The sequence below is a fragment of the Taudactylus pleione genome, unplaced genomic scaffold (genome assembly GCF_031769625.1).
Source record: "Taudactylus pleione unplaced genomic scaffold, aTauple2 ptg000019l, whole genome shotgun sequence".
In the NCBI taxonomy this organism is placed as follows: domain Eukaryota; kingdom Metazoa; phylum Chordata; class Amphibia; order Anura; family Myobatrachidae; genus Taudactylus; species Taudactylus pleione.
The window spans coordinates 5,871,993-5,896,778 of record NW_028284421.1 but is presented as its reverse complement, the minus strand read 5'-3'; positions in this window follow the sequence as shown (position 1 = coordinate 5,896,778).

Below are 24,786 nucleotides of genomic sequence, written 5' to 3'. Positions count from 1 at the left end.
GTGACGTCTTATACATGTAAGAAGCCAGCAGTGGGCGTCCTTATGCTCGGGTGATCTTTGGAACCTTTAGCAGATTTTCGCAGCTGTATTGCGTACGAAATCGCAGCTGCGTTTGCATTACCATCCATCTCTGAATCAGGTCCTGTGTCCCTCAGGACTGATGCTGTTTTTTTCTCAATTATAATGTCATCTCTGGACATTCATGTGAGATTCCTGCTGCTTTGTTTTTAGCCAGAGTACCCATAGAGACTGTGTTCCTGGTACAAGAAGATAATTCTCATTTTAAGGAGAATCTAGGGCTCATTAATAACTATAACATATAATAATTACTTATGTTTAAACATGCAACTATATCGTCCAGATTTGATTCCACTTTGTAATTTATATAGTGAGTTTTCAAGCTACTTTGGCCTTCTCTATTTTTTTCCAATACCAACTTGGTGAGCCACAGACCATAATGGAATGCCAGCCACAGACCAATATGGTGTATTCTTACTGTCATCTATGTAATGCTGACCTATATGGAATTCTGTCTGTTCTATTTATGAATCTTGGTAGCATTTGCCGAAAACAGTTTACTATTCAACTGTTTAATTAATAAAAAAATTATTTAATCTTGTTCATTTGTCTTATATCCCTTCCTAATTATAATGTTATTGCACAACCCAACAAAATAAGAGTATACAGTGGGCCTGATTCAGAGCCGCTCGTAAGTGGCCTCTCGTTCGCTCCGAGCGATGTTTGCCCAACTGCGCATGCGCACGGATCGTTATACGCATGTGCGAACCAGTCAGTGCGGTCGAAATTCATGTGCTCGCAAAATAGCGAATGCCTGATAATTTGAGTGACAGAAAGAGGCGTATGTGGGTGGTAACGGGTCAAGGTGCTTGAAAACGGGGAGTGGAGATCCGAACGCAGGCGTGCTTAAAGGTCAAAACGAGCGTTTCATGGGTGTGCATAATTAAAACAGCAGCGTCGCTGACCACGTCACTGGGTTATTTAATAGCCAGAACTGCTCGCAAAATTGTGGTAGCAAAAACCAACCACAAGAATAGCGAGCAGTTCATACCCTGGTCGATGTACTCGATTAATCTAATAAATAGCGGACATGACGTAGGATGCGAGCGGCCAGGGGGCGTAGTTTCCCAAAAAACCGTCCGCAAGTTTTGTTCGCTCGTTCAGACCTAGAGGCGTGAACAGACCGGAAACAGCGAACGGTTCATTTGAATAGCCACCCCTATTTTCTTTACGAGCGAGCGCTAATTGCATCCGGCTCTGAATCAGGCCCTGTATTTGCACTTGAAACATTATGTTTCATGAGGTCCTTCACCCTGTTTAAAGCTCAATTACACAGAGTTGTGTACATGAGTTTTTTTTATTATAGATGACAACACAGTTCATGTACTTCAGCCAAAAAGTTATTTAGTTCAGAAGACTCTCAATAAAAACACAAGACAGTCATTGATGATACATTGGGATTAAGCAGCGCCCATCACAGAAAAGTCCTGGAATTTAAAATTCCCTTGAGTACAAAAGGTACATTATCATTCTTGATCCTCTCAGGGTTTTTCAGGACAAATAGCACTAAGGGCCTGATTCAGAGATGGACGCTAATGCGATCGCAAATGTGTTTTTGTACGCAACGCAGCTGCAAAAATATGCTAATGTCAGCAAAGATCACCTGAGCATAAAGACGCCCACTGCTGCCTTCTTACCTGCGTGCAACGACGCATACCTATATATACATTGGTAACATAGAACTACATCAGTGGCCATCTTACCCTTGCGACAGGTCTGACTTGCCACAGCCTTGGGTGCTCTTCTGACATGCAGAGCTGCGCATACAATCGCAGTGACTAATTTATGCACGCCCATGTAACGGCGTTTAAACGGACAGGTATTCTTGCGTTTTTGTGTGACCACTCCCCATTACCACCCCAAACGCTGGCAGTCTGTCACTCGCTTAGCGATGGATTCCTCTATGCGTGCGTCATCGCAATGCGATCACAGCACACGCGCGTGCGCTGAATACGCATGCACAATGGCAAACAATCGCTCGATCTGCGAGAAAATTGCATTAGCGTCCATCTCTGAATCAGGCCCTAAGTTAGATGTTTGCATGGTATAAAAACAAATAAAAGCCATCATATCACTGTTTACTGTCTGCCCTATTAATAACATTGCACCAGAGAAACCTATTCTTACCGTCCAGGCTGGTTTAGTAGCAGCCAGATGATGATTGTAGCTGTACTGTATGTCAGGTCTTACCTTCTGAGACAATCATTGGATTCTTATTGGCACCTCAGATGACATCACGGGAGGGAGCTCATGGCGTAGGACTGACACCATCTTGCAGGAACATATTCTGGAGTGCTCTATTGTATTTGTTCTTAGGGCCTAGTGGAAATCGAGTAAAAAGGTACAATACAAAGTGAATTAAATTTAATAAGCCAAGAATTGTAAAAAAAGATAATTACATACTTCTAAAAGTGGGAGGCACATATAGAAACCGTTGAAATTCCTACGCCGTTCACCTGATTTGGATGTAATTACCCTCAAATTAAATCTGAAAGTCTGCAGTTACAGCACATCTTGTTTGTTTCATTTCAAAGCCATTGTGGTGGTGAATAGAGGCCAAAATATGAAAATTCTGTCAATGTCCCAATATTTATGCACCTGACTGTATATCATGATAAGTACTTGTGCATCCCAGGGGTGTGTTTTAAGTCCCATTTTGTATTCTCACTTTACATATGACTGTGTCCCTGTATTGGGGGTCAAATACGATTGTGAAGTTTGTAGATGATAATACTCTTGTGGGGCTGATAATTAGTAATGATGATGAGACAGCATACAAGATGGGCATCGCATGGTTTGCCCAGTTAAGCAAGGTTAATCACCTGGTTTTAAATTGACTTTATGAGATAGGATTTTGGATCTGCAGCCTTTGTGTATGAATGGCATGCTGGTAGAGATGGTGAGCAGTTTTACATTTATTGGTGTTCAAATCTCTGCCGATTTATCAGGGTCCATGAATATATCTTTTCTGGCGACAAAGGTAAAGCAGTAATGACTTTTTTTTTCGATACACAGTGCATAGTATTTTGTCTAAGAGTATTAAGGAGTGGTACGGGAATAGTAAAACCACTGATCTAAAAGCAATACAGAGAGTAGCACGATCTGCAGAATATATAATTGGTCAGCAACCACAATCTATCCAGGACATATTTAACCATCGGAACTTAAGGAAGACTGATGGCATTTTCAATGACTGCACTCATCCGAGTCATAGCCTATTCACACTTCTGCCATCAAAAAGTCAATATTATAGGCATATCAAGTCTTGAACACCTAGTTTGAAAATACTTTATTCTCTGCTGCAATTGTTAGGAAGAGTTTAAAATATGTTCTCTTTGGTTCTAGTTTTTTGGGTTCTGGGGGGCATATTTACTAAAGTGACAGTTTTTGAAAGTGTAGATGTTGCCCATAGCAACCAATCAGATTCTAACTATTATCTTCTAGAAGATGCTAATTAAATGTTTAGTATAATCTGATTGGTTGCTATAGGCAACATCTCCATTTCTAAAAACTCTCACTATAGTAATTATACCCCTAGGTGTTTTCAGTATCTTTGGGAGAACAATAAATTTGTATTTCCTTGTTATTGCATATACATGTTTTTGTATAATGACAATAAAGTTGAATCAAACTTACTGAATATATGCGTACCAAAAGAATGATAAAAAAATAGACATGTGAAGGTTCAGTTTTATTTAGTTCTTATCGACAAATTATTGCAAGTTCGGATTTATCTTATTGGATATCCAAAACACGTGACAGCTGGATAGCCAATATGATGCCGTTTTTGAGATCCGAACATATCCGAGTGAAACCGAACTGCTCATCTCTAATAAAAAGTGCTCATCATACATCAATGTTCTGGATTTCAGAGAGATATCTGTAACTGGAGAGATGTCCATCCAAAAGATAATAAAGGATTCTGAGATGCATGCACTGCCGATGTTGGACGTAGTTGAGCAATTTTTTTATATATATCTGCATACCTCATATATCTGCATGCCTCATGTATCTGCATACTTCATATATCTGCATGCCTCATATCTGCATGCCTCATGTATCTGCATACCTCATGTATCTACATACAGTCAGGTGCATAAATATTGGGACATTGACATAATTTTCATATTTTGGCCTCTATTCACCATCACAATGGCTTTGAAATTAAACAAACAAGATGTGCTTTAACTGCAGACTTTCAGGATTAATTTGAGGGTAATTACATCCAAATCAGGTGAACGGTGTAGGAATTACAACAGTTTCTATATGTGCCTCCCACTTTTTAAGGGCCAAAAGTAATGGGACAAGCTAAACAATCCTAAATCTAACTATCACTATTAATACTTTGTTGCAAATCCTTTGCAGGCAATTACTGCCTGAAGTCTGGAACACATAGACATCACCAGATGCTGGGTTTCATCCCTGGTGATGCTCTGCCAGGCCTCTACTGCAAATGTCTTCAGTTCCTGCTTGTTCTTGGGGCATTTTCCCTTCAGTTTTCTCTTCATCAAGTGAAATGCATGCTCAATCGGATTCAGGTCAGGGGATTGACTTGGCCATTGCATAACATTCCACTTTTTAGCCTTAAAAAACTCTTTGGTTGCTTTTGCAGTATGCTTCGGTTCATTGTCCATCTGCACTGTGAAGCGCCGTCCAATGGGTTCTGAAGCATTTGACTGAATATGAGCATATAATATTGCCCGAAACACTGCAGAATTCATTCTGCTGCTTTTGTCAGCAGTCACATCATCAATAAATACAAGGAAACCAGTTCCATTGGCAGCCATACATGCCCACGCCATGACACTACCACCACCATGCTTCACTGATGAGGTGGTATGTTTTGGATCATGAGCAGTTCCTTTCCTTCTCCATACTCTTCTCTTCCCATCACTCTGTTACAAGTTGATCTTTGTCTCATCTGTCCATAGGATGTTGTTCCAGCACTGTAATGGCTTTTTTAGATGTTGTTTGGCAAACTGTAATCTGGTCTTCCTGTTTTTGTGGCTCACCAATGGTTTACATCTTGTGGTGAACCCTCTATATTTACTCTTGTGAAGTCTTCTCTTAATTGTTGACTTTGACACATATACACCTACCTCCTGGAGAGTGTTCTTGATTTGGCCAACTGTTGTGAAGAGGTTTTTCTTTACCAGGGAAATAATTCTTGCAAATGTCACACCTAGAATCAACTCCAGACCTTTTACCTGCTTAATTGATAATGAAATAACGAGGGAATAGCCCACAATGGTCCATGAAATAGCTTTGATTTGATAGTCCTATTACTTTTCGCCCCTTAAAAAGTGGGAGGCGCATATAGAAACCGTTGTAATTCCTACACCGTTCACCTGATTTGGATGTAATTACCCTCAAATTAAATCTGAAAGTCTGCAGTTAAACAACATCTTGTTTGTTTCATTTCAACTCCATTGTGGTGGTGAATAGAGGCCAAATATGAAAATTATGTCAATGTCCCAATATTTATGCACCTGACTGTACATCATATATCTGCATGCCTCATGTATCTGCATACCTCATATATCTGCATACCTCATGTATCTGTATACCTCATATATCTGCATGCCTCATGTATCTGTATACCTCATTTATCTGCATGCCTTATGTATCTGCATACTTCATATATCTGATTGCCTCATATATCTGCATACCTCATATATCTGCATGCCTCATGTATCTGCATACCTCATGTATTTGCATGCCTCATGTATCTGCATACCTCATGTATCTGCATGCCTCATGTATCTTCATACCTCATGTATCTGCATACCTCATGTATCTACATACATCATATATCTGCATGCCTCATGTATCTGCATACCTCATATATCTGCTTACCTCATGTATCTTCATACCTCATGTATCAGTATACCTCATATATCTGCATGCCTCATATATCTGCATACCTCGTATATCTGCATGCCTCATGTATCTGCATACCTCATGTATTTGCATGCCTCATGTATCTGCATACCTCATGTATCTGCATGCCTCATGTATCTTCATGCCTCATGTATCTGCATACCTCATGTGTCTACATACATACATCATATATCTGCATGCCTCATGTATCTGCATACCACATATATCTGCATACCTCATATATCTGCATGCCTCATATATCTGCATGCCTCATGTATCTGCATGCCTCGTGTATCTGCATGTCTCATATATCTGCATACCTCATGTATCTACATACCTCATATATCTGCATACCTCATGTATATGCATGCCTTATGTATCTGCATACCTTGTGTATCTGCATGTCTCATGTATCTGCATACCTCATGTATCTACATACCTCATATATCTGCATACCTCATGTATATGCATGCCTCATGTATCTACATACCTCATATATCTGCATACCTCATGTATATGCATGCCTCATGTATCTGCATACCTCGTGTATCTGCATGTCTCATATATCTGCATACCTCATGTATCTACATACCTCATGAAAAATCAAGCAAAGCCCATTAAATAATATATATATGGCTCCAGGTTGAAGTGTTGAAGGCATATTGCTGAAGTATTTGTGTAGAACAAAGTGGAAGCTGCTCATATCAATTTGGAAATACTCTTCAGGTGCATGAAAGGGAGGAGTCAACCTAAACAAGATTTAAAGAAAAGTATTGTGTACACAGACGCTCAATTGTGCACAGTGGAGGCTGCAAACATAGGGCACATTTTGAAGGTGCAACCAATCTTAAGATGCATCAGGTGGTAACACAGCGCCTACAGACACTGAAAGTGGGTCTCAGTCCTTGTACATTCATATGCACAGATGTACACCAGGGAAGACAAAGCTGCTGCGACCTCGTCTGTGTCCACCCCTGAATCAGGCCCATTATACCTATTCATGAACATAATTAAAACATAGTTTATCTGAGATCCTTAAGTCCACACCAAAGGGAATAGTCCTGGCTAGAAGAAAAGTCCTCCAGGGTGCAGTCAGCACCAACGGATGTACCAGGGGACCCCTGATGCGTTTCATCTGGCTCCAGACTTCCTCGTTACCTTTTAAACAAATCTTAGTTATCGCATTTAATGCACTATAATTGTCTCACTTTGTGATTTGTCGTATTCTGTTGTAGGCAAACATCCTGGATGGGCACACTCTCTGCCCTCTTCCTGACAAAAGTCAATCCCCTGCAGGCAGTAGGTATTTAAGTCTGGAGAACATCACCATTATGGAATGATTATTGTGCTTACACATTCTAATATAGCCGCTCCAAGTTCCTGTTTTCTGCTGTTTGACTTTCTGGACATCGATTTTGGCTTTATTTGACTTCCATTCCGAACTCCTGTTTGTCTCCCTCTGCACCAAACTTCTGGCTTGATCTCTGACGTTGGCTCTGTTTATCCCTTCAGTTTCCAACAACATCACTAGATTTAGTTTTAGAAAAATGATATGTGCTGCTTTTCAGCTCAGAATAGAATATTTCAGGAGCATACTTTTGGGGGAAAAAAATCTTCCAGTGTGGAACCCAATCTTTAAGAATGAAGCCTCCACCCAACATGAGATCTGAAATGCCTGATTTTCCCTGGAGCAAAGTAGAGTCATAACCTGAGGAGGAAGACTTCTTCCAAATCATCTGACCTACAGCAAATCAAGCAGGAAGTCACTTACCTTAGCAGATTCTGAAGAAAATGGAACCCCCACAATCAAGCTCTAATCATTGAGAGTCTTTTCTCGCAATTATCCCACAAGGCTCCAGAGTATCACTTGCTATTGTATCTCACAAATTAGGTACATACAGTAGGCCTAGGGCCAAGGACCCCTCTAATATGAGAAATATAATATATCCCAGCTACATTATTACACTGCAAAAGAGGCTATACTTTCAAAAGACTAGAATAATCAATCCCTTATGTTTGAATATATGCCATTGCAGCCCTTCAAGATATTGGATGCAATAAGAAGAACACTTTGCCATTAGGGCTTTTCATTATAATTTAATTGCTTCTGGGTTAAAAATGAACTACAAACCTGTATACCCAATCTGTTTGCATAGTTTATAAAACATGGTTGTGTTATTCATGTCACTGTTCCACTGAACAACTATAGACTACCAAAAACACCCATGGACAAAGCTACTGTTATAACATACACCAAACAGCTCAATTGAATAACTCGACACCTCAGAAGCCATTTTTGCAGAAGTTTCTAAACTCATTGTAAAAAATGTGTCTGTAGTGGTTTGAAAATAGCAGATTAAAAAGTATTAGAAAGAAAAAACCACCCCTAATGCCATATTATTTTGTTGGTATCCTCATACAATACCTGTAATACATTATTAAAGATTATTAAAGATTTGTTGTCAGTTGTCATATTCTGCAGCGCTTTACAGAGAATATTTTGCCATTCACATCAGTCCCTGTCTCAGTGGAGCTTACAATCTATATTCCCTACCACATGGACACGCATACACACACTAGAGTTCATTTTTATTGGGAGCCAATTTACCTATCAGTATATTTTTGGAGTTCTAGACTTTTCTGGCTCATAATAAACCAGAAGTCTTGAAAGCTTAAATCTATCTACATGGGCTGTCTACAACTTTCTATAATAGGTCCGTAAAATACACCAATACAGTACATTACAGAAATACTACAGGTTGCACTATTATTATTATTATTATTATTATCCTTTATTTATATGGTGCTACAAGGGTTCTGCAGCGCCTTACATAGTACATAAACAGATCGGCAAACAAAAAAATAGCAACTTACAGTACAAAACAATGCAGGACAAGGACATAGTTTATAAACATGCTGCAATAACGATCATAAAACTCAAAAAAGCAGCAGGGCGTCTGCAACCAAGTGTTAGGTGCCCTTGTGAGATTTTTCAGTAGATGATTGTATGATTGAGGGAATGAAAAGCACATGAGGGAAGAGGGCCCTGCTCATGAGAGCTTACATTCTAAAGGGGAGGGGCAGACAGACAGGGCTGACATTATATTATAATGATACTGCTGTGTTCAATCCACCGCCATTGTGCTCCTCAGTCTGGTTATGATGAAGGATGGAGCTTGTCTGAGGATGGAGGGTAAGAGGATGGACAGGTCACAGCATCCCTGCCAGTGCTGCTACAGTCAGAACCACAGTCAGGATGGTAGGCCCAGGTAATGAAAATCAGCGACCAGCGAAGTTTGCAATAACTGTAATTACGCTTTGCGCCACCGCTGCTGCCGCCAGCATTAAATACAGTAAATTCCCACGCCATGGTAGATACGCCTGTGCCCCGGACACTATTCTTAGAGAATAGAGTTCTCCCAAGTGGGTAGGATGGCTATTAGCTGATAAACAATAACTGGGGTATGGTAGAAGCAAGACTTTTTCTGATAAATGTGTGCTATATGTGGAGAAGTATGCTGAGACATCATTGGATGGCAGATGAGTAAATGAAAACTGTTTTTGTTTTATTAAACAATGAAATGCTAGTATATACTGCATAAAGTAGTTACAGGAGATTGTTATTGAAGGATAGTAATTATTGAAGTACTTCTGTTGGATTGCCTTTGCCATGTAACTTAATATTTTCATTGTTAAGGTGATAATATTATTGCTGAACAGTAATGGTTGATTTACCTGGACATACTGTTAAAGAGTTGTTACGATCAGCTAGGAACCACTGTGTAAGACCCCTATAGTCAGGCTGGCGAGGTGTCTTCTGCCAATAACAGTCACCTGCTGTTCCCTTAGAACTGAGCACCACGGTACTTAGGTGGAGTTGGAATAGGTGGTAATGACAATGGAGCCGAGGTGCAACTTATGTGGCAAGTTGCGCCCTTGAGGGTCGAGGTGCAGCACTGGTGCCGAGGTGCGGTCTTGAGGGCTGAAGTACAGCACTGGTGCTAAGGTGCAACTTTGAGTAAGCAGGGCCGTAGAGAGCGCCGCCAGGCCCAGGTAAAGAGAGGCGTGGCCTAATTGTGGGAGGTGTGGCCATGCCCCCTTGAGAAAATAAAACACTTTTGCAGAGCCACATTCTGCTGGAGAGAGGGCGCTGTGAGCCCCTCAGCCCAGCGCAAAGCCAGGGGGGGCACGATCAGTGTGATTGCTCCCCCCTCAGGCATAGGAGATTGCTGTGGCTGCTGCTTAGCAGCCGCAAGCAATCTCCCACTGCATCCCATCACATGCTGTGTGCTGGGCTGCTGTGAGGGAAAGAAGAGGGAGGGGCGGTGGCGCCAGACCGGGGCTCCCACTGGGCCCCTCTGGAAGCCTGGGTAAATTGTACCCACTTCCCCCCCTCTCCCCCCCTCAGCACCCCTGGGAGTAAGGCACTGGTGTAAAGATGCGGCCTTGAGGGCTGAGGTGTGACTAAGATGGCAGCGGTGCAACCTTGAGGGTCATGGTGCGACACTGATGCAGAGGTGCGGCCTTGAGGGCTGAGGTGCAGCCTTGGGGATTGAAGTGCAGCCTTGAGGGCCGAATTAGGACACAGGTGCTGAGATGGGGCCTTGTGGGCCCGGATGCGGCTTAGATGGCAGTGGTGCAACCTTGAGGGACATGGTGTGGCACTACTGCCTTGAGGGCTGGAGTTGGGCACTGGTGCCGAGGTGCGACCTTGAGGGCCGAGGTGCAACTAAGATGGCAGCGGTGCAACCTTGAGGGTCATGGTGCGACATTAATGCTGAGAACCGAGGTGCAGCTAGAGTGCCGAGATGCCAACTAGGTGCAGAAGGTAGCTAGGCCACAGGCAGTGCTGCAGATAGTATGGTGAGCAGCAGGCATACATGACTGTATACAGAAATGGTAGCTGCCACTGAGAGGTGAATGCCGCAGATGCGTCAAGGCCGTAGACTGAGCCTGGTCACCGGGGAGGCAGTCAGAGCCTGCAGTTGGAGGATACGGCGAGGCTGACAAGAGTGTAATTTAACAATAGAAATGTTGGTATTTTGTGCCAAAATGTAAGCTAAAGATAATAAACCAGAAGTCTTGAAAGCTGTCATCTATCTATCTGAGCTCTCTACAGCTAAAAATAACTTGTAACATGCCCCCCCAGCCCTGTTAAACCTTGGTCAACTCAGCTATGAACACCCCATATTGGTATTTAAATTATTCAGAGCCGTCACTATACTTTTGGTGCCCCAGGCCAGAAAGAGCATTGGAGCACACATCCCATTTTTCCAAAAGGGACATAAGGCGTGTGACAAAAAAAGGGGCTTGGCCTCATGGGGAAGGTGCATTGCAAATCTGTTTTGTCCCATACAATGATGAAGGGGTACCAATCCCTTTGTACCACTGTTTTCCTGGTGTCATTACCAAATGCAGTCTGAGTCCAGTGGCTGCAGTAATAATACACAATAATTATGCAGTATAACTCACCAGCTCTAGATGTACTGTAGGAGAGCGCTGGCGAAGCTGCACCTGCAGCAGGATGTGTGCATCAGAACAGCTGTGTACAATGTAGCTCACCGGCTAAAGGTATAGAAAGATTGTTACTTGTAGTGTATATGCAGCAAATATCAGTGGCGGGTTCAAATCCCGGTATGACAGTATTCTAAAATGTGTGTGTTGAATAAAGGATGATGTGACTGAAGGTGCTTTGGGAGATGGCCACATGGAGGGAGAGTCACAGAGGAGAAAGGGGCGGCCAGGAGATACTGTGGATCAAAGAAGAGAAGCTAAAAGTGAGAATGATTATAAACAGAAAATTGAGAGATCTGAACAGCGCTCCCTGCCCTTTGGTGTCCTGTGCCATGACACATTTGCACCACCCTAGTTACGGCCCTGAAATGATTTGTTTTACAACCTTGGCGCATTTTTTCCCATGAGTTAACTGCTTCTTGTATTCTTCAGAAATAACCCTCTCTACACTCCCAACCTATTTTCTGCTTATAATCCATGTCCATATAAGCCTGTCTCCAGAAAACTACAAATGCAACTCAGGTCCAACACTCATAACCAATGCTATTATATTAATATACACAAATCAGGATCAGACTGGACCACTGGGGTACAGGGGAAATTCCTGGTGGGTACCATTGCATGAGGGCCCTACCCACTCCTCTAGTTTCAGGTTCCAGACCATGCACTGAAATTATACATTGTTATTCTATTTGAGGGTCAGTTATCTGGAAGACAGTGGTGATGATGTCATCAGTGTGCGTCCACCCCGCTCCGGATGTTTGGTTGATTGGACTACACGTGGTGGGGTATGTGTATAAAGTAATGTTTATGTAATTTTATATGTGATTGACCATGATAATGGAGTAATAAAGGACTCCGAAACGTTGGTGTTCTACCTGCCAGTTTGCTGACTTTTCTTTTAACCGAGTGCCACCGTGACAGATATATATATATATATATATATATATCTCATGGCTGGGGGCCCCAGAGGTATAAGTGCACCAGGCAGAGCCGGCCCTAGCCAAGTTGGTGCCCCACCCCTACACACACACACACACACACATATATATATATATATATATATATATATATATACACATACATATACATAGATGTATATAGTACAAAGCAGGGGCACTCACGGGTCTTGTAACCAAAGAATGAGCCAACAATTGTGTTGCGTAGTTCGACGTTTCAGTCAACGTATGATTTTTATCAAAAAGGTTCTTGATAAAAGTCATTAGTTGACTGAAATGTCGAACTACACAACACAATTGTTGGCTCATTCTTTGGTTACAAGACCCATGAGTGCCCCTGCTTTGTACTATATTGACCAGGTTTTTTACCTCTGAAGGCACCAGGGCAAGTTTTTCTTTAATTATTGTGGAGTGCCAGCTTTGTGTATTTTATAAATATATATATATATATATATACATATATACATATATATATATATATATATATATATGTGCATAGTAATGACCCTGTAGTAGTGCCCATATACAGTAGTAATGAGCCTGTAGTAGTCCCCATATACCTCCTTAGTAATACCCCTGCAGTAGTGCACATATCCCCCTATAGTAATGCCCCTGTAGTAGTGCCCATATACCCCCATAGTAATACCCCCATAGTATTGCCCCTGTAGTAGTGCCCATATACCCCCATAGTAATACCCACATAGTATTGCGCCTGTAGTAGTGCCCATATACCCCCATAGTAATACCCCCATAGTATTGCCCCTGTAGTAGTGCCCATTTACCCCTATAGTAATGCCCCTGTAGTAGTGCCCATATACCCCCATAGTAATACCCCCATAGTATTGCCCCTGTAGTGCCGCTTATACCAAAAAAAACAACAACACTTACCTTAATCCCCGCTCCTGCATCCGCCACCGTCCTGTCCACCCAGCTGCTCCTCTGAACTATGGGAGAGACGTCATGAAATCTCTCCCATAGTGTTCATGGGGAGAGCCGGAAGCTGGCGTTAAGGAGAGAACACGGTGCTGCAGGGAAGGAGCGGACGCCCGCTGGTAACAACATATCAGCGGGTGTCCGGCTTGGAGCCCCCCTGCGGTGCCAGGCTGGAGGACACCAGCTCCAGGTGCAGCGGCGCACACGGTGCACGTGCACCTCCAGCCCTGCCAGAATGAGCTTCTGTACAGAACTTGAAGCTCATTCAGACCTGGGTCCTGTCCAAACACTGTGCTGCCATTCGGAGCTGAGCTCCGATCGCAGCAGCGCCGGGGGGGGCAGCGACAGGCGGGGAGAGCTGCCCCAATCGCAGCAGCGCCGGGGGGGGCAGTGGCAGGCGGAGAGAGCTGTGCAGGGCAGCTCTGATCGCGGCAGCCGTCGGATGCCCCTGGGCATTCCAGTCGCCCCTAGGCATTTGCTTATAATGCCTATGCCTAGGGCTGGCTCTGGTACCGGGACCCAAAATTTCTGTTGCCAGCCCTGGATACCACCAGTTTGTATAGCACTGCTGGTCACATGGGCCACTCCTGTGACAGGGCCCCTATGCAAAGCAATACAACTAAAACACCTCAAATAAAAAAATGTTGGGAGAAGCGATTTCATCGTGAGCGAAGCTGCGGGCAGCAGTTAGGATATATATATATATATATTATATATGTATGACCATTTATTTTAGATACTTGAAAATTTTGAATGTGTTTCATTGATTTTCATTAGTTCTTTTTTATTATTACAATCATCAATATTCAATGTTTGTTGGGGGTTCACCATTCGCATTAACAATGTGAATTGAAACTAGCTTCTTTTTATATTTATACTTTTAACTGTAATCACTACTATGTTGGAAGGTCAAAGTTCACTGTCAGAGGATCGTCATTTGCAATTGAAATCGGTTTAAGGTTGAATGTATTTGAACAATGCAAAGCAGCTTAAACATGGTTTAACAGGCTGGAACATGGTATATCTGTCTCTAATATGACCATATCTAGGAGGGTTGGGTTTGAGATGCTGGCGGTCGGGATGCCGCTGGTCAGAATACCGACAATGGCATCCCGACAGTGAAGATCCCGACAGCGGTAGGTAAGTATAGTACAACTAACCCTAACCCCTACCATAACCCTCCCTCCCCGGTGCCTAAACCTAACCTCCTCCTAGTGCCTAAACCTAACCTCCGCCTCCCCGCACCCTAAACCTAACCCAACCCCCTTAGTGCCTAACCCTAACTCTCCCCATAGTGCCTAACCCTAATCCCTATCCCTAAACCTCCAACCTCCACCAACCCCCGATACTTACCTTCGGGATGACGGCGGTTGGGATACTGGTACCGGGATCCCGATGCTGTCGGGATTCCGGCACTGGTATTCAGACAGTTGGCATCCCGCATGCCAGGATGCTGACTACATCCCATCTAGGATATGTGTCCATTTCTAGCACCTCCTACTTGAATAAACAAATGGAAGTGAATAGAGGTTGCTCGCAGTGAGGATTTATTCACAAATTGAATGACAGGCAGGGACCTTCGTGGGCGGTAATGGGAAAGTGGGGACCCAAATGCAGGTGTGTTGCGACCATTTTCAGGGCGTCACTGCCTGCGACTGGGATCCCGTATGCAGTGAACATGGCTCCGGCATCTCAGTTCCCTTGGCCAATCTACACGACCAAAGGGTTACTCAGTCCGATAACTGACTGATCTGTGGCCGAGGTGCGGCTTTGGATCTGCGAAGCTGCTGCTGGGCGTCTCAATACTAATTTGTGGTCAAATTGGCAGCTGCGGCAGCATTAGTGTCCATCTATGAATCAGGGCTAAATTTCCGTCTCCCAGACATGGTGATTGGAGTTTTATTAGGAAGTCCACAGCCTTATCTGGTTCTGGAACCAAAATGTTTGTGTAGATTATACTGCTGCTGGTATGGATAATACATTTTTGAAGTAATGAGTGACGTCTTACAAATATGTAGTTATTTCATAATTACTGTGCTAGTCCTATTAAAGCTGCTGGTTCCTCTTTCCTGTTTATGCACAGTACACTGACAGCTCTTGTCAGGAGGAGGTTAATGATCATTGTGCTGCCTTGCACTTACTGTCTACACTGCATGCTCTATTATCCCTGAACATTTTAGTGTGTGGTTCTGTGGTTTCCTGCAGTGCATGGCATGACGTGCACTTATATGTATTCTGTAAATATTATTTTCATGAGTACTAACTGTGAAAAGTGCTGTTTAATAAAATGATCACACTGAAGTGTGATACAGGTTGAGTATCCCATATCCAAAATGCTTGGGACCAGGGGTATTTTGGATAACGGAATTTTCCGTATTTTGGAATATTTGCATATTATAATGAAATATCTTGGGAATGGGGCCCAAATGTACACACAGAATGTATTTATGTGTTATATACACCTTATACACACAGCCTGCAGGTCATATTATACAATATTTTCAATAGTTTTGTGGCTCAAGCAAAGTTTGTGTACATACATGAAATTCAATTATGTTTCATATACACCTTATACAAACAGCCTGAAGGTAATTTTATACAATAGTTTTGATAATTTGTAACTTAGACAAAGTTTGTGTACATTGCACCATCAAAAATCAAAGGTTTCATTATCTCAGTCATGCCAAAATAATTCTGTATTACGGAATATTTTGTATTTTGTAATATTTGGATATGGGAGACTCAACCTGCATATATACAGTATTTACTACAGAGTGAATTAGCTTCTCTTCTAAAGTTTCATCTAAAAGTAGCTACTGTATATGATTCTTAGATCTAATATATGACATAAAATGAATGTTTTCAAATGTCAAAAGGCTTTTAGGAATCTGTAGCAAAATGAAAGATTTTAAGACATTCACAGGTTGGATTATACAAAAATAGGCAGATTATTTAGAGCTAAATTACACATTCAATTTTTACTTATTTGTATGTAGGTCAAAGCCCCAATGTAACAATTTGCCAACAGTCTAATTGAACAGAAAAAAAACCCTATTGGTTCTCTAAATAAATGACCCTAAAAACTCTTCGGTTCTACCAGGAAAAAGCTACTGTAGATCAGTCACAGTTTTAAATTAAGATTGAGGCATGTGTAGCAGCTATGGCTGACCGGGGTCATGGACAATTGTTTACAAAAATATTTAATCAAGGTTATTACAAGGTACATGTTAACACTAATCATAGACTTAGTTCAACTAAATAAAAGTGCTAGCTACTGTATAAAGGTAAGTAGAGATTGAAACCTGCACTCTGACCTAACAGAGCAAATCTGAAATCAATACATATATACAATATGCCGGGGGGGGGTTCACTTCACTTCTGCATTGTGAATGTCTGGTACACACTTCTGCGGAACAGTTGCAATTGCAATTAGTACTCTAGTATACTAAATTTCTGGTGGGTGCACTAATGTCCAAAGGTGGCTTTGATGTCACACTGCACAAAGTAAATTCCAATTTACAAAGCTAAAAGATATTTTGTTTTTCTGCCAAGTAGAAAATATTTATTCCTGAGTGTGGTAAACAAGTATTTATTCTGACTGAGGGCCTGATTCAGAGCCGCTCGTAAGCGGCCGCTCGTTCGCTCTGAGCGATGTTCGCACAACTGTGCATGCGTATGGGTCGTAATGCGCATGCACAAACCAGTCATTGCGGTCGGAAATCGTGTGCTCGCAAAACAGCGAGGGGCTGCTAATTTGATTGACAGAATGTACTGTTTGTGGGTGGTAACAGGGGAAGGTGCTTGAAAACAGGGGAGTGGAGAATTGAACGCAGGCGTGCCAAATGGTAAAAAGGGCGTTTAATGGGAGTGCATAATTAGTAAAGGAGCGTCATCGACCACGTCACTTGGTTGTCTTTTAGCCTGAACTGCTCGCAGTGATAGCGGTAAGAAAAACCTACCACAAGCACTGCAAGCAGTTCAGATGCCTTTCGATGTACCCGATTAATCTAATAAATACCGGAGATGACGTGTGATGCGAATGGAAAAGGGGCGTCTTTACAAAATAGGGAGCGCATTTTTCGTTCGCTCGCTCAGACATAGAGGTGTCAACAAACCGGAAAGATCGAGCGCTCAATTTAAATAGCCGGCCCCTTTTTTGGAACGACCGTCCGCAAATAGCGTCCGGCTCTGAATCAGGCATGAGCCCCAAGTGCTGAAGATTAGAGGACAGGCATGTTCTATTGAAGGATATTCACACTTCTTAGCCCCCTTGAGCCCCAATGTAGCAGTGAGGTCAGAGCCATAGCTAGACATTTTGGTGCCCTGTGCCGGAAAGAGCTTTGGTGGCCCCCTTTGTAAACAGGAACAGTGCGAGTTGCAGGCACGTGGGCCAAAAAAGGCCATTGTCTAATAGGGACAGGGCGTGGCCACACTATAGTAACCCCAATTCACATTAAACTAGTAGTGCCCCTTACACATTATCCCATACAGTAGTAATGTTACTTACACATTGCGCCACACAGTAGTAAGGCCCCTTACACATTATGCCACACAGTACAACTCCCAACCCCCTCTCCCACACCAGGCACCTCACACAACCTGCTTCCCTCTCCCATACCCTGCACATAACACTGCCTGCTTCCCTCTGCACCTCACACTACCTACTTTTTCCTCTCAACCCCTGTACCTCTAATTCCATATCCGGAGTCAGTGCTGGCAGAGTCTGGCTTCTCCTCTTCTCTGTCCCCCGGTTGGCAGTGGGCTCTCACGGGCGGCACAGCATCATGGAGGAACAGTGGTGTAAATTCATCCCAGACGCCCGGAGGCAAGTTATAATTTGATGCCCCCCCATCATAGCCACTAACATTGTAATGTAGCTGTCACAGTGTGCCGGACTCCGGGGTGCACTTACCGGGTCCGGTGACACTGGCGAGGAGTCCAGGGCGCCCACTGCTGATGCTTCCAGCTCCCCCCAGCAGCTGTGACAGACGGCTATGGCTCTCCTAGGAGCACGCGCGCCGTCCTTTTCTAGATTTAAAAGGGCAGGCGCGCCAAACGTGATTACATTTCAAGTCCTCCCTATAAGGGGGAGTCTCTAGCAGCACATAGGTGCTAGAGTATAGGCTCATTTCCCTAACTCCAGCGTTCCTGTGATATTCCGTGACCTGTTTCTGACCTTGGCTTCGTTTTGTGACCCTGATTTCGCCTGACCCCTGGTACTGCATCTGATATCTGGTTTTGACTTCGGCTATTCCCTGTGACCTGTTTACGCCTGCTCCCTGCTGCCGTCTAGTCTGTTTTCTTCTGACCCGGCCTGTCGACTAAGCAATACGTCTCCTCTACTGCATCCAGAGTTTACCAGCACCTGTATAAGGGAACCTATCCTGAGGGCCGCGACCTGTGTGTCGGACGCAGCAAAGTCCACACCTTCTTGCGAGGGTCCCTGATGAATACCGCTGGCACATTAGACTCTATGCCTCAGGCATAGGTTGTTAAATTCGTAAATAAACCTTTTAATACATTCCTGCCTATAAACCTCTAAGATTCACCTGCCTAGAACCTCTAAGACAAAACCTGCCTGTACCTTCTAAAACCACAAGATGTCGCTATTTTGATTATACCATTAATGAAATACCAAGACAGTTGAATAGCGGTCCAAAGAGCTAAAGATTATTATTCAGGTAAAAGTACAGATGTTACAACGCTATGATCTAATAATGAGCGCAAATAAATTGTACAAACATTAGGTCATAAGGTACAGTTAAAATACATGAAACGGTTATTAAAGATCAAAATACAATGAGCAATATCAGACAGAGAGAGAGAGAGAGAGAGAGAGAGAGGGAGAGATACAGAGACACATTAAAATACAATGAGAGATATATCAATGTCTGCTGAGAGCACATGTTCAAGATGGCTGGTGATGGAGTGTATGTGTGTTTGTGTGTGAGGGGGGGGGTTGGGAATTCTTCCTGCCCTATTGTTCAAACCGCATGGTCTACAAACAAACTCCACTATGAAGTTACCTCATTGAAATCTCCCATAATGCCATAGTTAATTAAATATACACGCTGGATATCATATGCCAACACATCAGGCAAACACTGCACCATTTAATATTCCAACATGTACCACACAAGCTGATTCCAATATACAACAATACCATCCTACTACAGACCTCATTCAGTAGTCACTAGACCGTGGGGAGGGGGAAGGGCCGAAGCACATGTTTTTCCTTTGTTTGCAAGCCTCATGATCCCTAGGCAAACTCCATCCTGCACCAAGCTGCAACTCCGCAAATCATCCATCAATGACCACAACCACAACAAAGACAATATACCTATCTGACCCACACAACACCACAACTGGGCAGAATCACCATTTCCCTTGTTCACGCCACATGGAGGCAAGCCATCTCCAACAAACCGCAGACAACATACCCATCTGACTCACACAACACCACACGGCAACCACCCACGACCATTCAAAGCTGCCATCAATTCAACCTCCACGATACAACACTGACACCACCCTATGATCACATTCATGAGTATACAGCACACACAAAGCTCATCTCTCCAACCAGCATCAATCATTCACAAATGGGAAGGCAAACACAGAACACATGGCAAGGCCCCAACACAGAACACATGGCAGGGCCCCAACACAGAACACATGGCAGGGCCCCAACACAGAACACATGGCAGGCCCCAACACAGAACACATGGCAGGCCCCAACACAGAACACATCAGAGGATCTCAATCAACCAGCATCAATCATTCACAAATATCACAACAATTCCACAATCAATCCCTTTCCTGCATGCTAACAACAGACTATTGTACCCTACAGTGTAGATGAAGAGTACAGATTAGATAACATATCATCCACTGTATGCTAACACAGACTCATGAATATCCTTAGAAAACTACAAACCACACACCATGCTAAGCTAATAACAGATTAACACCTAACATAGCTACAGACACCCAAATAGGCTAAATATTGCACATTTTATACTCAGCTATAACCCAGGGGAACTGAGATCCATATTCCGTTGTCTTGTGAGAGAGGAAACCTCTCTCTCCTCCAAAAATCTGCCAGTCTCTGCTAAGCTGTGTTTTCTCAGCTATGTGCATGCTATGTTCCCGCCCCCTTTTACCTGTGAGGTCATCAGAAAGGGAGTATCCTTTTGGGTTACCTGAGACTACTGTTTCTACTCTCAGCTAGCTAGCTCTATTGATTAGACTGGAATAACCAGTCCTTTGGAGAAATCTGTTACAGGGCATTTATTGGACAATTCCAAATGGATACAAAAGGTCTCCAACCTCCTTTTGTATCCCCCAACATGCAAATCTAAGCTGCTATGGAAAACAACATTTCAAATAGATATTCTCTATAACATTCATATTTCATAGCCGCATGTTCTGATCTTCATATTGATGTCACCGGAATGCTGTGGAAACAGAGTCGCATTTACTAAGCCATAGTTACAGAAAACATTTCTTTATATACTGACATTGCGTTTAAACCAAGTAATAATTAACCTTTTTGCGTTACGGGACCATTGCTTTTAAATGTGTGTATGCGGGGAAAACACCACTGAATTCGGTTGTGCGTCTGAGGGTCGGTGGGGCACTCAGCGAGCAGCACTAAGCTGGAAGGGCATCTATGTGTGTGTGTGGCCATGCCAGTATGATTTTGGGAAGGATCACTAAAAAACTGACTGTATTCTGTTTAACATTGTGTGTATGAGTTGCAGGGAATTTTGCTACTTTTCAAATATAAGTCTGTGTGATATTATAAATGGGCCACATATACACACACATATATATATATATATATATATATATATATATATATATAAGCACACATGTATTTTTCTGATGTTTTTAAACTGCAATTGCAAAATGTGTTTATACAGTGAATTTAATTCTCATACAGGAAGGAGGCTTCCAGCTGTGCTGTCGGAGCCTCCCTGTCTAGTCTGCCTGTGTTTGAGGAAGGCTGACTATGTACCTTTTGTTTACAAAATAGTGCTGTGAGATTTTATTTCTAAGATGGAGTCTTGGCCCTTTACAAAACAGCATTGCGCAGATTCCAATTGCAAACAGATTCTGTCTTCGCCAATTATCCGGTTTTGACAGTGTCTAGCCAACTCCCTAAATACGGGCCAAATCCATAATCCATCCGAGAGTTGTGACAGAATACTCTGGCCTAAAAAATGGATGCTACTGGTAATCCGTCATCACGAGATCTGCTTGAGAACTTACTTGCTAGAGTCGAGAAGCAAGATCAAGACCAGGCTCAGATTATGCAATGTTTGCAGACCCTGATGCAGCAAGTCGGTGTCGCTCAAGCACCTCCTGTACAACCGGGTCCATCTACTACGGCACCAGCCGCAGGGGCTTTTGCACCAATACGGATTCCAAATCCAACAAAGTATGATGGGGATCCGACTGGCTGTCGTGGATTCCTGAACCAGTGCTCGATCCAGTTTGAAGTCCATACAGCAAGCGGGTCGATGTTGCCCCACTGCTCCGGGTCTCGCACCAAAGGGGGCGTGCTGTCGATGTTGATTGACAGCACGCCCCCTTTGGTGGGCGTGCCGGGGGCGTGGCTGCCAGATGGAGGCGTTCCCATGGGAACGCCTACCGTCTGAAGCCGGCCCCACTGACATCACTAGTGATGTCAGTGGGAGTGATTTTGGCTCTGATAGAGCCAAAATCACTCCAGGGCTTGCGGCAGCGAGACCCTACCGCAGAGTCTCCGTCGCAAGCCCGATGGTCGTGATGGTCTTGACCATCGCGACCATCATCATGGACGCTCGCATAAGCTGTGGGTGGTCACATTCTCTGTGAGAGGGAGGAGGGCCCTGATTCAGAGCGAGTGCTCTGGTCAGAGCGTTCGGCTCTGAATCAGGCCCTCTACCCTCTCACAGAGAATGGGATTGTACTATAGACTTACTGCCTGGGAAGGTACCACCCCGTGGAATAATTTTTCCTATTTTGCTTCCTGAGACCCAGGTGGTGACTGAATACGTGAAAGAAAATCTGGAGCAAGGGTTTATCAGGGAGTCTAAATCACCCACTGGAGCTGGTTTGTTCTTCGTTAAGAAGAAAGACGGAGGTTTGAGGCCATGCATCGACTACCGGGGCCTGAATGCAAACACCATTAAGGATCGTTATCCCCTACTACTGATTTCTGAACTTTTTGATCAGAGAAAAGGAGCAAAGATTTTTTACCAAACTGGATCTCTGTGGGGTCTACAACCTAATCAGAATCCGGTTTGGGGATGAATGGAAGACGGCGTTTAATACTCGTGATGGCCACTATGAGTACTTAGTCATGCCCTTTGGATTAAGCAATGCTCCAGCTGTTTTCCAAAAGTACATGAACCATATCTTCCGGGATCTGTTATACAAGTACGTGGTGGTATATCTGGATGATATCCTGATATTGCAAGTCACCATCAACACGTGTGTGAAGTGCTGTCACGACTCCGGGCCCTTCAGCTTTTTTGCAAGCTTGAGAAATGCTCCTTTGAGCAAAAGGAACTAAAATTTTTAGGATACATCATTTCGGGTTCCTGCCTTAGAGTGGATCCAGAAAAGATTGCCGCCATTGTAAACTGGCCTCGTCCAGTCGGATTGAAGGCTACACAACGCTTCCTGGGGTTTTGCAATTTCTACCGCCAGTTCATCAGGAACTATTCATCCATCGCAGCCCCCATCACTGCTCTTACCAAAAAGGGTCAAGACACTCGTGTATGGTTGTCTGAGGCAGAGGAAGCATTCACCCAATTGAAGCAGTGTTTCCTTTCAGCACCTATTCTGAGGCAACCTAATTGTGATTTACCTTTTTTTTTTGGAGGTGGACGCTTCCACGGTTTGAGTGGGGGCAGCGCTGTCATAGAAGGATAGGGAAAACAAATGGTACTCCTGTGGGTTCTTCTCACGAAAGTTCTCTGCGCCAGAAAGGAACTACGCGGTCGAGAGATCAGGAACTACTGGCCATCAAGTTGGCTCTTCAGGAATGGCAATACTTGGAGGGAGCTAAAACATATGAACTAAGTATCCCTGCAAGACACGCTCTATAATGTACTCCACAAAACACATAGTCGCACAACGCTAACTTGCATTTTTTCCCAATTCCCCAATACTTACATACTGCACACTTACATGAAAGGTTCCCTAGTATTAAAGTGTAACATTCAAGGTTTATCCAGTGGTTATTAATGTTGTGTAATAAAGGTCATTTAATATCTAAGGTTTAGTACATGGTAAGCAGACCGTGTCTGGTGTTGTACTGGTCCACTGTGTCTCCACAGATTTCCGGTACCATCGGTAAAAAGATCGGAACCTGCGTCTGCAAACTATGGACTATAGAGAGTTAAAACATTAAAATGTACTGTGTAATGTTAGCAGCTTAGATTTGCGTGCAGCGGGAAAAAGGATACAGAGGGTGGTTGGAGGCCATTTGTATCCATTTGAAATTGTCCAATAAATGATCCTGTACCCAAGACAACTTTAAGAAGAACCAATGGAATCATGCCAAACGCCTATTGTATTCCCAATCCCTGAAAGAGTATATATATGCGTTCTCTGACCCCAGTCTGGAGTCTTCTTGCTGTGCTGTTGATGGAGGTTTCTAATGCTGATGCCGGTATCTGGGCCAGAGCGCGTGCGTATGTAACAACTGTACCTTGGGTCTGTATGATTTATTTGCACTAATTGTCTTTAGACCACAGCGTGTAACCATCTGTTTTTATGTTGAATAATAACTTTTGTGCTTAGGAAACACATTCAAAGTCTGAAGGCATTTATTTACTGTGCGACTCATTACGCTAAATTGCGACAATTCTAGAAGGTAGAGGCAGGATTTAGAAGGTATAGGCAGGATTGCTAAGAGGTTTAAATTAGGTATCGATAGTTGGGGGCTCGCAGTGTTAATCACGCCACTGGTCACTCGGTAATACTCTGTATCGATCTCTCAGCAAAAGGGTGGAGGCGCCTAGCAGGAGAACGCATTGTGCTTTCAGAATCTGTTACCACTGTTGTTGCTGAGAGTGCGCTACCTGTTATTGTGACTTTAGGAGCGCTGATTGAGAATCCAGGGACGAGGGAGGAAAAAGTTTGTTTTCCTTTATCCGTAAGTTTTTTTTTTAGTATTTTGTTTTGTGTGTTAAAAAGGGGAAGTCGCATTATTGTGTATGCGGCTAAGTCACAGTACAGCGTAAAAGCCATAATACGTGTTGTGTAGTAGTCGCATTATTGTGTAAGCGACTAGTCGCACAATAGCGTATACGTATTTCCGGTATTTCTGCCACGTGTTTTAAACAAAGCCGTTGTATTACATTATCAAGTGTTGCCAATAGCTGGGTTAACGTGTATTTTTCTGCGCAGGAAAAAAGTGTGTAAC